Consider the following 17,690-nt stretch of genomic DNA (forward strand, 5'->3'; position numbering starts at 1 on the left):
TATTGGGAAGGTGTGTTGTGCTGGTGCATATGTTGCTTTATACGGCAGGTGTGTACCTTCGTTTTTAGCAGCGAAAGAAACTTCAGGCAAAATTTGGACGGCAGGAACATGTGGTCAGACTTTGAAATGGACAGCTTGTGAATAAATCAGGTTATTTTATTCAAATGTTACGCATTTCACCATGAAGACTTGCAGCAGTTGAGCTACATTCGCCTTTGTTTTGAGAGCGTCGTGAGTAGGTGTTCAGTCGATTTCTGTATCTCTAATCAATTGGGTTGAATGTTGCAGCAGCTACGTAACATGCACATGCTTCAGTGTGTGTGTGTGTGTGTGTGTGTGTGTGTGTGTGTGTGTGTGGAGGCAGGCGCAAGCACTGCTTGAGCGGTCACTCTGCCCCTCAGGCGGTGGTGTGTGTTTGGAAGGGAATGGATCCTCCCCCAGGAGTGCAGAGACGAGATGTGTGTGAATGTCCCTACAATACTTTTACTGCAGTCTGTCCTCTTGCACAACAGTCTGGTATCCGTGTGTGTGTGTGTGTGTGTGTGTGTGTGTGTGTGTGTGTGTGTGTGTGTGTGTGCGCGCGCGCGCGCGTGTGCATGTGTGCATGTGTGCGCATCCAAAGAGAGGCCAAGATATGGACAGACGATTTTGGACTGTTAAAACAAACCCAAATTGTCCCAAAGATAGGATTGCAGAAGCTTTTTTTCTCCATAAAATTGAATTAGATTGCCATAACATTTTATTTGCACCGATAAAATGAGAAGGGAGCTTAATGAATCTCTTATTTTAGAAAATCTTCTCCTAGTTGAAGCAAATAGTCACACATGACCACCAGTATTTATGTGTGAAATCTACTAGATCTGTGTGAGACTGTGCAGGAGAATTTACGTTTGAATAAACCTAAAGTAAAAAACAATTATATGGAATTTTCTAATTTGTGCACATTAATATGTGAACCTCTATCTTCTTTATTTCTCTCACATCAGCAGTAATAAATGCACGTCATATTTAGAATGGTTAACTTTTGCTTTTGCATAACTTCTTTGTGTTTTAGCACATTTTCTGGTCATCTTCTCTCACGCCTCCATCCTACAGAGTGAATTCAATGGCAACGCGCAGACTGAGAACTGAATGAGTCAAATAGACTGAGTATAAAACGAGTCTCCGCTGCTTCCGCTGCTGTTTGTCGGACAGCAGAAACAAAATGTGAGGCAGATTCTCACCAAACCTGGTGGATCGACCCATTCAATTTTGGGGCAGATCTGTTTAACATTGCTAAAAATTGCATTTATTTTCATTTGGGTTTGGCTGTGGTCGCCTTGGCGGAGGTATGCATTTCCTCTACTGCTAACTATTAACTAAAACTACTTGTTTCCTTTGTTCATTTTTCTATTGAATGACCGTCTCTGTCAGTTAAAATGGTGTCCAAACGAACGGCCATGTTGAAAAACCTCTTTCTAACAATTAGATGGCCACAGCAGGGAATACGTCTCAGTGATTTTGAGAGAAACAAATGTCTCTTTTATTCACGTGTAATGGCTACTGGGCCTCATGGGTGGAGGGTGGGGGTGCCGGTTCTAAATCTTAGCTACGTGCTAACATTGGTAGAATCCGTCTCCTGTGTCACTTAACATCAGCAGTTCGGCTTGACAAGGTTCAATTATGTATTTATTAAAACGCATCATAAAAATTGGGGGGGGGGGGGGATGGTCTTAAGACTAAGTGACTTAAGACTAGTAGGATGCTTTTCATGTACTGCAGCTCCATTTCATGTAAAATATAAAAAGCATTAAAACTGTAAAAAAAAAAAAAAAAAAAAAAGTCTCACTGGGAAAGGCACAAAACTCCATTTTTAGAAATGAAAAAAAAAACTTGCCAATCTTCTCACTACCTTTAGTTCTAGTATGGGACTTACAGAGCTTCAGCCATTGCCTGTTTCCATTTCCACTGCAATGCACTGTGCAGTTTTGCCAATGGTAGCAGTAATGCCATCTTGACCTTTATGCAAGAGAAAACTTCAAACTTGGGAGGCAGCCAGTTGCACTTCACATCACTTCAGATGTTCACATCCTTTCATGTGTCGCAGCTAAATGGATTCAGAGACAGCACGCGCGTCCCAAAAACACCAGTGTGGGAAGTTGCATATCATACTGAAGAGGAATAATGTATAGTCACAGGTTAACTCTGTTGCATGGGTATATTTATATTTATATATTTCATTTTCTTTCCTGTCACTCTAGTAGTGGCTTTATTTTATTTTAAAATGCCACATTTGTTTTTGTCAAATAACATCCAAATTAGGTTAAGTCACTTGTTAGATTTTATATTTCATGCTCGCCCTAATTTTTCATGTGAATACTCACTGTGAATGAGACCAAACATTCTGATGAATACATGATATTTATCGAATAAATACCTATATTTTTCCCCCTTAAGGTCAAACTTGCTGGACACAATCATGTGGATGATGGCGGGTAACCCAAGACCCATATAACAAACCTCACTGTCACAACAAACACACGTAATTAGCACCTGTAAGTGTGACTACTGACAACAAATCAAATTAGCGATGGTTTTAATGTTCAGTAACCGTCCTTGATGTTGAGCTGCTTACATTAACTTTGTCTGACTTTGGCAGGACATTGGACCAATTCTGACTACTCTGCAAAAAAAAGAAGAAAAAAATCATTTAAAATTTTAAAAACCTACTTTGATGACCTGTTCTCCCGAGACCTCTACCTCTGCCTTCAAGACCAAACTGAAAGCTTCACTTTCCCTCATCCACTACTGACCATTAGCATGCAAAGCTAATCTTACCCGGTGTGCGCTCTTTGTCTCTGTCACTTACTGAACAAGAGAATGAGTCAGCATGACTCATATTTTGAGATCTTGCCAAAATGACCAAATCACACCTGAAATCATGACGATGGGATACAGAGTGAGCCACATCTTTTTTGTCATTGCACGTCTGACTCACAGCTGCTACACCGGCCCACAGCCTCTGCTTTATGACATGTAAATGATCTCTTCTCTTCTGACTTATCAGCATTACAACTATTCTTCTTCTTTACATTTCATTTATGAAAATGATTCCAACTATAAATGGCTGTTGATTAATCGATGGCACTTGAGAACACCAGCTAGATAATGCTCATGACTTTGTAAGTAATACAGTTGGGCTATAGCCTCCATAAATCTAGACAAAAGTGTTTTGGATTTCAGCTTAAATGTGAATGGGAAGGAGGAAACAGTAAACCAAGTCTGAAATCCACACTAGTCTGTCTCATGAGGGTGGTGACTCAAAATGTAACAGAAAGTTATTGATCAAAACAAAAGAAAAAAAAAGAAAAAAGAAGGGAGGCTGCAGAATTCTGGCAAGCTGTTTCCCTGCTGCTAACTGGCTGCAGCTTCATACGTAGCTGAAAGCAGCAGAGATCTTGTCAAAAAAGTGAATTAACAACAACATCAACAAAAACTATTTCTTTATTGAGACGGATTTACAAAGCTGTTTTGTGAAGCCTCCTGAAGAAACAAACACCTTCTAAGATCCGTCCTCCTGAATGACTGTAGCAGACACATTGTTCTTGTGCTGTTCCTCTGTGGTATTAGTCCCTGTAGACTGGATCTCTGAGGATAGCTTCGCCTGTTCGCTGATTTGTCTGAAGAAACGGGGGAAGAAAGGACAATTTGAGGGAGCCATTGAATTTTTGGATTAGCGCTACAGCCTTTACTCTGTTGCAAGGGTATGGATGTCAGGCTTTTCAATACAAAGGACACCAACAACGACCAGTTCGGTGCTGTGGTGGAATCCACAGCTCCTATCCTCTTCCATTTTAGCAGTAGCAGAAGCAGCTGCAGTGACTTTGTGCGCTGCGAGTCTGGTCACTCTGGCCCTGACAGTCCAGCTTACCATGGCAACACTTCCCACTGTGCCGGCCCTGCAGCTGCATTAGTCTTTTGCGCTGCGTGCAGAACAGACCTCCTGCATCCTTCACACTCAGTAAAGAGGACATATACGCCCACAAACACATTCCTTCCTAAGTGTGTATGAGCAAAATCACGACAAAACCTGCTGTATCCATTAACGTGTAGAATCTTCATGAAAAAAAACGCTCACAGGGATTCGCTACATCCAAATGAGGTCATGTCCACTGTGTTAATGCCAAGAGTCGATAGGAACGACCCCGTCTTGGGCTATTCACAACCTCGTAAGTGGGGATTTGCTGAGAGTCGTGTACACGGTGTCCCATGTTATAAACACGAGCTGACAGCCATAAAATCACACATCTGTGGAGGTTTCTTATACATATGTCACAACCTTATTATCATCATAAATAGTACAACTTAATTCTGCATAATCATGTAATAAAGGTTAATCCCGACCCAGTAGATGCAATTGTAGTTGTGAAACTCATCATTTTGTGACGCTCAAACGTATTTTTCCATCCACAGCAGCAGAGGTGGACGAAGCTACATGATTTAGCCCTCATGTAGCTAGAAAAATAGCAAATTTAAGTGTTTGTTGTGTGTTTACAGTTAGTCATGTCCTCTTCAAGTCAGGTCTGGGTTGTCATGTTTCTGGCTTTTAAACTTTAAGTGTTGGAAACTATTTCTCTCTCTCTCTCTCCCTCTAATATATTATATATATATATATATATATATATATATATATATATATATATATATATATATATATATATATATATATATATATATATATATATATATATATATTTAAATTTCTTTATCCCTGCAGCTAACTGTAAGGGACTTAGCGTATTGCTCAAATACTGCTTTTTGAGAGCTTAATCAACTGGTTACACTTTTGACAGGCTTTGCTGTGTTGCTGTGCTGGAGATCAGACAGTTATAGATCAACTATGTATCCTCTGTGGTTATTTATGTAGATGAGTGTGTGCTCGGCTCATCTGACCGGGGCCAATCTTGTCAAGAGGCTACTGTAAACAGGTGCAGCGTAGTACACTTAGCTTCCCCCTCCCTTTGAAGTTGATGGGCCCGTGTTACGTCAGAGGTCAAATGGCTGAATCAAATCAAGACTGTTACAGGCATATTTTGGGGTCTTTCTCCTGAGCTGATGGCATAAACATGAGTGAGATGCATTTACCTTGTTTGTTGTATGCTCCGACATCTTGGAAGTAAAGCTAATACATCCAGTGACTTCACCTCCTGCCAATCCTCTATCAAGCTTAGCTGAATGGGATGGAAAGCGGCTGTTTGCCTCTGTTTCGCCTCTCATCTGTAGGTTTTTTTTTTCTCTTTTCCACGTGTTGCTGCAGCGGTTGTGTGTCCTGGTTGGGAGCTTTGCTGCTACTGTAGCATAACAGGTCAGTAATACAGGAACTTACAGGTGAAACAGAACGTGAGACCCCCACCACCACAAATTTACTTTGGACTTTGATGATATCGTGATGGTTATGTTGCATGAAGTAGAGCTAAGAATGATATTTAATACTCATTTAATAATATTTTCCGTGTTCTCCTGTCACTTGGTTTTAGGCTTTGTTTTTGTTTAAATCACAGCTGAGTTAACAGACCACAAATCTGCACTGGTGGCTTAGAGATGAATTTATTTGCCACCATCGTTCTTCTTTGTCTATATTCTGCTGGCGTTATTTGTGTGTGTTATTCTAGGTACAGGTGAAGTGAGTTGTGTGCGGGTGGTCAAAGGTCATCTGTGCTGTGACCTCACATCCATCTCATGAATGCAGTAGTTCAGGAACGCCTGGAAGGAAACTCCAAACCCATTGGACTCAGTGATGAACAGATTTGGATTTGGAGGTCAAAGGTCACGGTCACTGTCAGCTCATAACTCGTACTTGGCTATGATTCAGCCGGTTCTGAGAATATTTCACCAAAGTCTACTAGCATCAAATGATGAAATGATTTTAAATCTGAAAGGTCAAAGGTCAGTTTCACCGTGGCATTATGATATTCTGCAAAAAATACAGTTCTTGACGTTATTCAGTACCATAACTCAGGAACAGACGGGGACATTCAAAACTTCACCATATTAACAATTTCAGTCATTCTGCATAATGTATAATATGCACCTATTTAACAAAAAATATGATTTAATCTGTGCACTATTTGTCCTGCATTACTGAATGGTCTGTTGTGTTTCCCTTCACACGCTGCTTTAAAGAACTCACATATTGCACATTCACTAAATATCAACGGGTATAAATGAGAAATAGCAGCATATAAAAGAGAACTTTCATCCATAAGCACATATCAAAGTCAATTCATCAATAATATTAGCACTCGCAGGTCATAAAAACATCAGCAGCAGAGAATAGAAAAGGTTTGGAAAGTTATAGTTGTGACAAGGAAAGGAAATTAAGATAATTTTGGACTCTTTACAATCCTAATGACTCTAACATGAACGGAAACGTGGTTGAAGAACTCATGAATCAACCTTAAATGCCCCTCCAATAAAATGTCAAGTATTTATGAATAAGAGCCATTTGGAGAATGTAGATTTTTTTGTGTTAAGGGCAGCATGGCTCAGGGGTAGAGTGACCGTCTAGCAATGGAAGGGTCGCTGGTTCGATCCTCACTTCCCCCGGTGACCATGTCGAAGTGTCCTTGAGCGAGATAGTGAGCCCCTAATTGCTCCTGATGGCCCTGCAATGGACTCGCCTCACCGGACCTCTCGCCAAATGTCAGCTGGGATAGGCTCCAGCCCCCCCAGGCAACCCTTAACAGATCAGCAGTATAGAATGGATGGATGGATGGATGGATGAAGGTTTCTTGAGATGATTATTTAGGAGTAGAAGGGATGTGTTTTCTACCTTCTCCTTGAGCATGTGACCAATGGATTAACACCTAAATAAGACTCTGCTCCTCCAATCAAATTAAAACCATCAATGTCCTCTGAGAGGAGAACATTCGACAAAAAAATTGTCTGTGTCTTCGCTAAAACTCCTGGTTCAGCAAGACACACATCTGCAAGTGGGATTAACACACGTCTTGTGTCTGGATATTCTATCTTGACAAAGGGAAACACATGTTGGAAAAGGCATTGTGATGGGAACGAAAGATCAGAGAGATCAGACCATGTGATCTCAGCCAGGTGTAACTTCAATCTACGCAGCACGACCACATCCTTCCATCGAGCCGGTTGAAAGGTCATTACTTTATCTGTGTGTGTCGAGCAGGAAGCTAGATGGACTCTCGATGAAGCTTTTATTTCTACACATTTCAAACATATAGACTAATGTGGGCACAGTAGGAGAGTGTGTGTGGCTTGCCGGTTTGGTTGGAATCATATACCATATATATAGAGAGAGAGCGTGTGTGTGTGTGTGTGTGTGTGTGTGTGCGTGCGTGCGCACGCGTGTGTGTGCATGCATTCGTGCGTGTATGCATCAGACGTAAATACATACGTGCATGACCAACTGCCAAGGTCCTCTTCAAGTATATCCAATACACACACACACACACACACACACACACACACACACACACACACACACACACACACACACACACTGAGCCCCTGGTTTGTCCCCCTGCCCACTTCCTCTGCAGCCTATGGTGTTTCCGCTGGGGTGAGACAGTGCCAGCTCCCTCCCTCTGCTTCCCAGTGGGGTCCTGCCTCCCGGCATCTGTCAGGGCAGCTGTCTCTCCTCTCCACTCTGCACTGCACCACACTATGCCAGGCCTCCACACACGATCGTGAGCAAAAACACACCCTTGTATGAAAACGTACAACGGCACAAAGCCCCTGACTTCATTTTTTTATCGTGTGAAGTCATAAAAACAACTGATTTTAACACTGAATTGTACAGTTTGCAGACACTGGTTCATAATAGTCAATCAAATGAAACACATAACAAAAGGCCTGTTAAATAATACTCATGTACTGTGAGCTTGGAGTTCTTTTGGATGCATTTATGAGCAGTTATGGCTTGTTCAGCTAAACTAAGTGTATTATGTTACTCAGGGGTGGTTTACAGGGCTTTACAGGTATTTAAAAGAAAATGAAAACTTCTTTGGCAACCAAACAGACTTGTGTAAGCAACAAACAATCAAAAGCTGCTGTAGACTTTGTGGAAAAGTCATACATACGCTTGACTCATATTACTCAATTTCATGTGTTATTCATGTGTTTAGACCTGGACTGGAGACATAAATGCCAAAACAGGGAAGAAAACAAAACTGGAGGGCAGAGTTGAAGGTATCTCAGGTCCAGGTGTGCCAGAAGCTTCAGGAAGTAAACATTCAAGCGCTGAGCTACACAGGTGCTGAAAAATGATCCTCTCGCCAGTGAGGCCCGGCTAAGCAGAGAGAAGTATGTGTTGATGTCTGCACATGTTGGGGGGGGGGGGGGGGTTAGTGGCTGATACCAGGTGAATAATATGGACAAGCAGGAGGACAGTGGACCAATGAAGGTTGTCCATGACAGCAGTTTTGACAGGAAGGCTGGAATTATCCCAGCATCAACACCCTCCTCCTGCCTTTGCTGACAAATACGCACAAACCCCCCTCCTCTTGCGTCGAGCAGGCACACTGTGCACTCTCCCAGGTAGCATGCTCACATGCACACTGACATAAAACAAGTGTGAACACACAGACAAAAGCCCAAACGTCTCTGCTCCGCCCCCTTCCCTTGGGGTAGAGGTCCATCCAACACAGATGTATCCATGATTAATTGGGCGCAACACAAGGAAGTGGGTCTGGAAACTACCTGGCAATTTCCTGCAGCCTTCCCTCCCCCTCTACCTCTACCAGCCCCCCCCCCACACACACACACACACACGCACACATTTGGATCACGTAAGTCAGCAGGTGGGCTGCTGGGAGGAGTGTCTGCCGTGTGGCGTTGATATTCTGCCTGCGTCCAGCTTGCTGGGCGCCCTACATTGCAGGCACTCCCTCTGGCAATGCGTGCCTTGGCTCTTGGCTGAGAGCTGGAAACATTGAGAGTCTGACAGACTCCGTGGGTGCACACACAGGTACACACACACACACACACACACACACACACACACACACACACACACACACACACACACACAAAACATGTAGAGAATGGACAGTTCAGCAGAGCACATCATATAAAGAATGAGTGACCAAGAGATAAAGATGGTTAAACAGACAAGATAGAAAAATGGAGAGACGGACCGTATTTACCTCACACTCATTCGCTAACGCATGTGCATTACCCAGCGGTGCACGGCGAGCCTTATTAATGAAAGCACAGGAAGGGGGAAGCAGCTGGTGGCATGTGTTTGAGCCGGGAGGATAAGACCCCTTGCGCTGGGCTCACCAGCTCCCCTCCCTCTCTCACTTTCCTCCGAACAGCCCCTTCATCCTATCACCCCCCCCCCCCCAACACACACACACACCCCACCCCCAACCCCCCTTTAGAGAATGAAGTCCTTTGTCTGTTCCACTACTGCCCATCCTGGAGTTGGGCCGGAGCCTCGGGGGCCTGCTGGCCAGCCAGCACCAGAACCAGAGCAGAACCAAGTTCTCCTCACAGTGCTGGCTGCAGCCCGCCTCCACAGACCAACACAAGTCCCCAATCACCCAGAGCTGGGAAAGGAAAGAGACAAATGAGCAAAAACAGAGAGAGACATCAACTGAATGGCTGGACAATACCGGAGAGAGGCATGGACATGAGGAAAACACGAAGGCATGTGGCCAAGACTACAACAGAAAACGAGGACATTTCACTCTGAAGTCATGCAGTCACAACTGTCCGAGTAAAGAAAGTGTCTGTATTTGTGTTCAAGCGCTCACTGTTTCGACTTATTTGTTTTGTCTTCTTATAGTTTCCTCCATCACAATCCATATCAAAAAACACAGTTTTTGAGAAAAAAAAACTCAAATTGTAGTAAGCCCTTCATAATTGAAAGCAGCATGTCAGCAGTAATTTCAGAGCATAATTTGTGTCTACAGAGGTATTGTTCAGCCACAGTACTACTCTGCATGTCATCCACATTTTGTAAACACTTAGAGCTCATTTCGACATCACGATTACGCGCCAGTGAAGAGAGATGTTGATGTGAAACAATACTTTGGGTTGTGGTTAAGTGCTTAAGTAAAACAGGAGCTATTATGCAGGCTTGGCAGTATTGATTAAAAACTAAAGCAGGTTTTTTTTTTTTTTTTCCGATTGCATAAGAAAAATGTATAAGAATCTCTGGTGTGTTTATGCCAGATATTGAAAACCACAATATTAAAGTGAGAAACTCTGACTGTAAAGAATGACTGGATGTAGTCAGCGTGATGTCATCTGTCTGTGGGCCTCCATATTGAACTGCTGATGACCATATTTGGACAATAGGGCGGATCTGAGGTGGATTGCTTTTAACCTGATTCAGCCTGCTGTGGTAACTACTGGTCAATAACAAGGGCCGTTGGTTCGATCCCTGATTCCCCTCTGTGTCCTTGAGCAAAATACCTAATTTCCCCTGATGAGAGCCCGCGTGGCAGCCCTCGCCATCGGTGTGAACCATTCTAGCTGCTGCTAAGACAAAATGAATCATTGCTGATTGTAATCATACAGAACTAATAGTAATTTTTGAGTAATTATGAACAGAATTGACAAGCAGAACAAGTCTGAACGTTAATTTAATCTTACCTCAACAAGCTAGCATGTATCAGTCCTCCAAGAAGCACGAGTTGTGGGTCATAACTCTTAATATATGTGATTCAACAATGTCATCTTACATCACACGACAGCGCACGCATACATACATATATATTTATAAAGAATCAGCTCATCAAATTAGATTCAGGTCAACAGTTTTACTTGTATATAGGAACAGGACATGAATATGTATATTTCAACACTAAGCATCCTATGTAGCTGTTATTTTTCTCCATAAGGTTTTAATACTAATTAAATAAATGTGTGAATGAATGAAGGAACGAATGGTAACGATGATGATTTCCTGTAGTAAAAGTATTTATTTACATCGGCACATCAACAATGGATTCTGGGTGAAATCAAAAGGGTTCTAGGGAAAAGAACCCTCAAGCTGAAATGAAGACGTTTCTTTTATTTGTGCAAATCAGATAACAGTTCAGTCCACGATCCAGGTCAGGTCCGGGTCTGATGAAGGAATTTATCTTCATCCCGGTCTTTGTTGTACAAAAATCTTCCACAGTCGAATAAATGAAATGTCTTTCGCTCAGTGTGCAGTTTCTTTCCCAAAATCTGATAATGATGATTTCAACAATATCCTGGAGAACACGAACATTAAAGTATTTTCTGTTGGAATTGACGTTCAATTTGAGAGAAGTTGGTCTGGGTTGAAGAGGGAATAAATAAGTGATCGACAGGTGAATTCAAGTGTAACGTGGCTGTTGCAGTTGTTACCCACTGTCAGGACAGAGGAGCCATTTGCTTTTGGTCATAGTAGATTTTAGGGGGCTTGGTTGATCAGAGAAAAGATTTTAGCATAAAGAACAATTCGTTCGTATTATTTTATATTTAAAGTAACTAATCTTGGAGATCTTCCAAACGCGTCAGATGATTCATTTTAACATTAACACAGCATGTGTTTGTCATTTCTAACAGGCAACATGACAGACTAAAGTGACATCACATTATTTATTTGTATAACAACTTCTTTTCCAAATCACAGTCTTAAATAAATAAATGATTGCAGAGGGCTGCAGAGAAAAGTTTTGGTTCAACGGGAAGTCAGGCTCGATGAATAACAGCCCGGAGCAAAGGGTCTGCTAGTCAATGGAGGGACTTGAACCTGTGGCTCTGGATGAAGGGCTTGCCACACTTAGACTGACTCCGATGAAAACCTATTTGTGGTAATGTGCAATATAACTCAGTTCCCATGAGTCTGCGTGAGTGTAAATATCATTGCACCCTGTAATAGCCTATGGAATCGGACACAGTGAGATATGGCGTCTGCGTTACTGGTGCAGTGTCGGACACAGCGAGGGGTTTTCAGCACTAAAGCAATACTTATTTGAAAAAGTAACTGATCAATGGATTATTTAACTTGTCATCATTTCTTTGTCTTCACTTCTAGTGACAGCAAAAAAGTAATCTGAATAGTAATTAATTGAATGACCTGGGAATGAATGGTGTTCTTTGATCATCACAGGGTCTCTTGTCTCTGAAACAATGTGCTGTGAACTGAGCCGATGTGGTTTACAGGTTGTCTGCTACTCTGTCAGCTTCAGAACCCTTCCTCCTCTGATGTGTTTTTACTACAGTCCCAATCATCGAAACCAGTACTACTGCATAAACATGGCCGGCCTGTCCTCTAAAATGTCTCAGTCTTCACTCTAGAGTAACCAAGCCCGAGGGCATTAAAGGGACTCGAGTGCCTCTCTTCCTCTACACCCTGACACATCCTCCATCCCCGTGATGAACAATGCTTAGCTCTTATGAGGGTGAACTGACCACCTCCGAGGCAGCTACAATGATCATGTGCTTGTGTCATCTATTCCTGGCAACCTCAAATGTTTGATTGGTCACAGCTCCAAGGGGGAAAAGCTGGCTCTGCTGGTCCTGTGACTCAGGTGCTGAGGGTGCCCCCTAGAGACAGGGGAACTCATTACCGGCCCCTCATGATGAGGATGGGCCACGTTTTTTTTGTTGTTTTTTTTTCTCCACGGCTCTTTAGGTTCTTTCACACATGCTCCATGAAAGAGCATTGAATCCATGTCCTTTTGCACATCAGAGCATGGCAGGCAACAGCATCCACGCATGGCAACACCACCCCAAGAGCCATCTCCTAGCAACGCACGTCCTCTGCCCCAGGAGGAATTTGGAGGTCTCTGCTGTAGTCACACCATGCATTTCCTGGAGAAAAATCAGCTTTTTTCCTCATCTCTAACTCCCTCACCCTACCTCTCTGTTCCCGACAACTCATTCCAACTGGCTTAGCTATTTTGGAAGAAGCCGCTCTTGGGCTGAAAATAAGAAGCCTGCAAAATTTTTAAAAAGTAGGAGAAAAGTATACTCATTTCTGAGAAAAAGTCTCAATTCTTTGAAAAAGTCTGGCAAAACTATTAGTGAGGAGAAGGCAAGCAAATCAAGTTTTTTACACTCTAAATTTCAAGTGCAAGATTTGTTTTTTACAAAAGTATCTTCTCGCCAGAGAAAATTTAGAATGAACTTACATGACCTTTTTGAATTTCACGCTAAGTAAGAAACCACCTCCCCAAAAACCTCTAATGAACCTCTGTGCGACAGAAGTACCTGATCAAAACAGCCTCTGCATGCTAACATTCATGTATGTTTCCCCTCTGCGCTTGTCCCCTTCCTCCCGGCTCCATCACCACAAACCACTGTTCCCACAGTATTCCCATGACTCTCTGCCTCTCCCCTTCTCTTCCCCTTCAGGGCCCAGACTTCACCAAAAGGCAGGAGGGCTGCGTTGGCGAGCAGCGAGCTGCTCTAGCCCACCTTCCTCACATCTGAGAACCTCTGTGAAATCCTAATCCCCAGAGCAGGGTGAAGCGCAGGCCCAGCTTGCCTGACCTCTCTGGTTGCCATGGATACAGCGCACTATAAATAAAACAGAGGGGGCTTTTTTTCACGCAGTTTGGCAGGGCTGTGTGGCCTGCTCACTGGTGGGGCTTATTTTCTCTCTCCCTCCCTTGTTCTGTATCTCTTCACTCTCATTCGACTCCCCTTTCACTTCTTCTCTCAATCATTGAGTTTCTGTCCTCCCTCTCCGTCTCGTGCTTCCTCCCTCTCCTCGTCTCTGTCCATTCAATACTTTTATCACTCAAACCGTAACACCTGTATCAGACCATACCTGCCTGTAGCTCCTGTGTATTAATTAATTCTTTCACAGCATGGCACATCCTTAAGTTATAGTACAATGTGTGAGTTGGTTGCAGATCACTTCTGTCCAGTGAAAACACAAAAAGCCATCATAGCAGCAGCCAAGTTGGTTAAAAATAAAAGCTATTTTCTCGGTGGTGGCAGCGAGGCATCAAGAGGCGAGGGAGGCTGAGCGTGCTCACGCACTGAATCAGGACTGCGCTGCAGATTTTTGTCTGGCGAGGCAAATCTCGGGAGGCTGGAAAATAATTTGGTCATGGATCTGGGAGGTTGTTGGGAGTGGGAGGCGTGTGGGTGATGTGGAAGAGAAGGTTTGAGGGGTGACTGGTTGGTGGGGGGGGGGTAGGGTTTTGACCGTCTTGCTGTGGTGAAAACATGCTTGACACTTCATTCCTTTCCAGTTAATGTGGAGCGAACTGCAGGATGTTAACTCTCTGCCTGCCTTTTGATGCTTGGTCTCCACAGTTGCACAATACTCAGTCCTGACTTCCTGCTTTACAGTGGTTGAAAAAGTCTACATATATATATGTGCGTGTGTGTGTGTGTGTGTGTGTGTGTGTGTGTGTGTGTGTGTGTGTGTGTGTGTGTGTGTGTGTGTGTATACCAGCACGGTTGGTCACTGTAAGAAATCCACTGAGCCAGTCATGCTAAGAACTGGTCCAGTATACATTATTTCCTGGTGTCATGTCTACATTAACTGAGTGTTATATTGTGAGACAATATGACAAGCCTGCTGTGCAATCCTGAGAAGCTGTCATGGTGATTTGAAAATGTGACCATCACATGCCAGATACTCTTTGTCTGAGAGAATTTTGAAGAGTAAGTCACATTTCCTGGACCATCTGCCTCATATGAATTACACAAAAGACTGGCACCAGCAAACATCCACAATGTTGCCTGGGAGACAGAGGTCACATGAGAGGATGAGTCACAGAACCCAGAACTACCTAGAAACCAGTGCTGTTGAACGGCCGCGCATCATGGCGCTCTTCACAGTTTGGCGACATGCGGAGGGATTAGTATCCTGTGAGTGCATAAACAGCAAAGAGACGAGACATAAACTTGGGCCCAGACTGGGATAGGATATGACGTTATTATTCTTTACAATAGCTAGACACACACACACACACACACACACACACACGCACACACACACAGACACCTTTATCGACCTGAGTCTATCAGCATGTGTGTACTGCAGGTGTGTGTTCTTGCAGACCTGGAGAGTAGGGAGTTAATGCAGGCAGGGCTGTGGCGGTCGTCCTGCCCCTCAGCCAGATTAATCATGCAGGAGAGACACAGCAGGCCCCCGTTCATTCTGCCTGGGGGTGAAGCTGTGCCCGCATGCTCTCCGTATCACATGGCCCTTGCCCTGGGGGTGGTGGGGAGGAGGGGAAGGGGATTGGTGGTGTGGTGGAACGCCACAACAAGCAATGTAGCTTTCTTTCTTTCTTTTCTCCACTCTTGTTTTTTCTCTTCCTCCTTCCCTTCTCTCCATTTGTGGGTGTGAAATGAGTGAGGCAAGGAAAAAAAATCGACAGAAACAGACATCCATCTCTCCTGCAACGAGACAACAACAGCTTCTTTTTTATCTCCCATTGGAGGGCCCTGACAACAGTGGTGGCCAGGCTCGGTGGATGAAGAGGAGAAGTGTGTGGGGCGGGGGGGGGGGGGGTCTGGCTACCAAGCGACTCGCCGCAGATATCTCCTGGAAACTGCTCGACGACGTCTCTGCACATCAGAGAACAGCCACAGCCATTGTTGTGCTCATTGGGGGACAGAGATCTACGTGGCATCTCACAGTTGTGGGCTTCAGCAGTTTTCGGTGGTGTTGCACGAGGGCCTCCAGTGATTACACACTACACCCTCCTATATTTCATGTTGCGTTGTGCTGTAAGTCTCTGAGACGAGTCGTCTACTGTAAATGCGATTGTAAATACTGTATATGTGTGCACTGGGACGCGAGGGCTTTGTACACATGAATATCTAATAGTGACACTGGTGCCTACCTCTACTTTGGCCCACACAGATACAACAAAGTCCATGTGTATTTGGACAGCAGCGCATTGTTTCCAATGAATCTGTTGCCCCCAAAGTCACTTTGGCTGTGAAATGAAAGCTTTCTGGCCTTTTTTCAACTGTCAAGAGTGCCTTTGGCTGACCTTAGGAAAGAATTAAGCATTGTCTCAGAAAACCAGCACAAAATGATTTTACATACTTTGTTTTGAGCGTTTTTAAAAATACACAGCAAGTACAAGTTAGACTTTGGCTGAACTTGTGAGCTTTAGTGACAGAGGGGAAATGGTTAAGTGTCACCAGCCTGACTTTGAAATACCCAGATGGGAAATGTAGAGAAGAGAAATAGACACGTGATATATAAAGCATTTGCGATGACATTTTCCCTTCTCCCTTGTTTTTTGTTTCGTTTTTGTTTTTTTGGGTTTTTTTTTTTGCCGGTCACCAAGAAATCGAACAAAAATTAAAGGAGAGTGAAGCTAATTTTCATGTGATTATTGTGACTTGCTGAATTTTGAGTTGCGACACGTGACTTTAACGCAGCAAGGTGTGACACTCAGTAAGTTTGTGTTATGAGTACAAAAGCAGAATCTTTGAACTGACTTGAAGGTCATGTGCATCCAGATGTCGTTACTCTGCTTGACCATATCGATTCCTGTTAATGATGCAGAAACGTACAGAGAGATTACTGATACAACCTTTAAAGAATCACTGTGCTCTGAACTTTTTAACTTTTCCCACAGTGGCAAATAACTTAAATTGACAGGAAATGGAAGCTCATCGATCACGCCGTTGTAACGGCGGTATGTGGCATTCTCCGACATTTTGGAGAAAAGAACTTTCTAGATAAATGGGCATGTTCTCAAGGATCTTGCAATCCCACGTTTGGTTCTGCACTTTCAAGAGAGTACCTTGATATACCTGTGGTTCCACCCTCAGAGAATGCATTCCCTAGCAGCTGAACTGTTTGAGCTGAATTTACTCAGTCCCTCTATCTCAGACTTAGAACTGAAATAGCTACCTTATGGGATCCAGTAATTAAGTCCCCACAAGGCACGACAGATTGTACTGACGGTCCTGCCAAAAATGTAGAAAAACACACACGTATGTAAGACACTTTTAGGGTATTTATATAGGTTTACATTAATTTCTTGGAGACTTACCGCATCCTGCCCAACACCCACACAACACACACACACACACACACACACACACACACGCACTTAGCTGACTAGCATACATGTTCGCACTGTCCCGTATTGTATTTCAGCCCTACTCTTGCCATTGTAGGGAAATAAAACACCACCATAGTCCTTGTCTTTCTCTGCAGGTGCGTGTGACCTCTCTCCTCATAAATTAACACGCTAAACCTCTTTTATTCAACATCTCACACAAGTGTTACTTTAATCTGCCCAAGTGGGCTAATTTTCTCTTAACAGATTACCTACTGCCGCTGAAAATTACTCCAATCTGCAGCCAAACACAGAGATTCAAATGTGTAAATATGCCTTACATTTTTAGCACAGGAAAACATTTAAATTTCATTTGCAAGCGTTGGAGAGAATTGTGCAGGAAATTACTCAGAAAACGTCTGAGCAGAGTTATTACAAGCCTGGAGGTGGATGTGCAATTTTTTACACCAGTCCTGAAGGGAAAAAAAACGGTCTATATCGTATTGATTTATATTCAAAGTGAATTGAGGCAAATGTGTGGTATTTGTGTGCTAATCACTAGGTTGGTTTACATGTAGTTTTACATTCTGTTCAATAAGCGCAACAGAATTAAAATGCATGGGGACTTTTTTCTTAAATGGCAACTTCGATCTTCAACCGCAGTTCTGTGGATAGTTTGTTTTTAATTGAAACGTAAGAGAACTTAAT

Source organism: Aulostomus chinensis, chromosome 15, assembly GCF_037954235.1.
Source record: "Aulostomus chinensis isolate RoL2024-O1b breed Wild chromosome 15, RoL_Achi_v1.0, whole genome shotgun sequence".
Classification (NCBI taxonomy): Eukaryota; Metazoa; Chordata; class Actinopteri; order Syngnathiformes; family Aulostomidae; genus Aulostomus; species Aulostomus chinensis.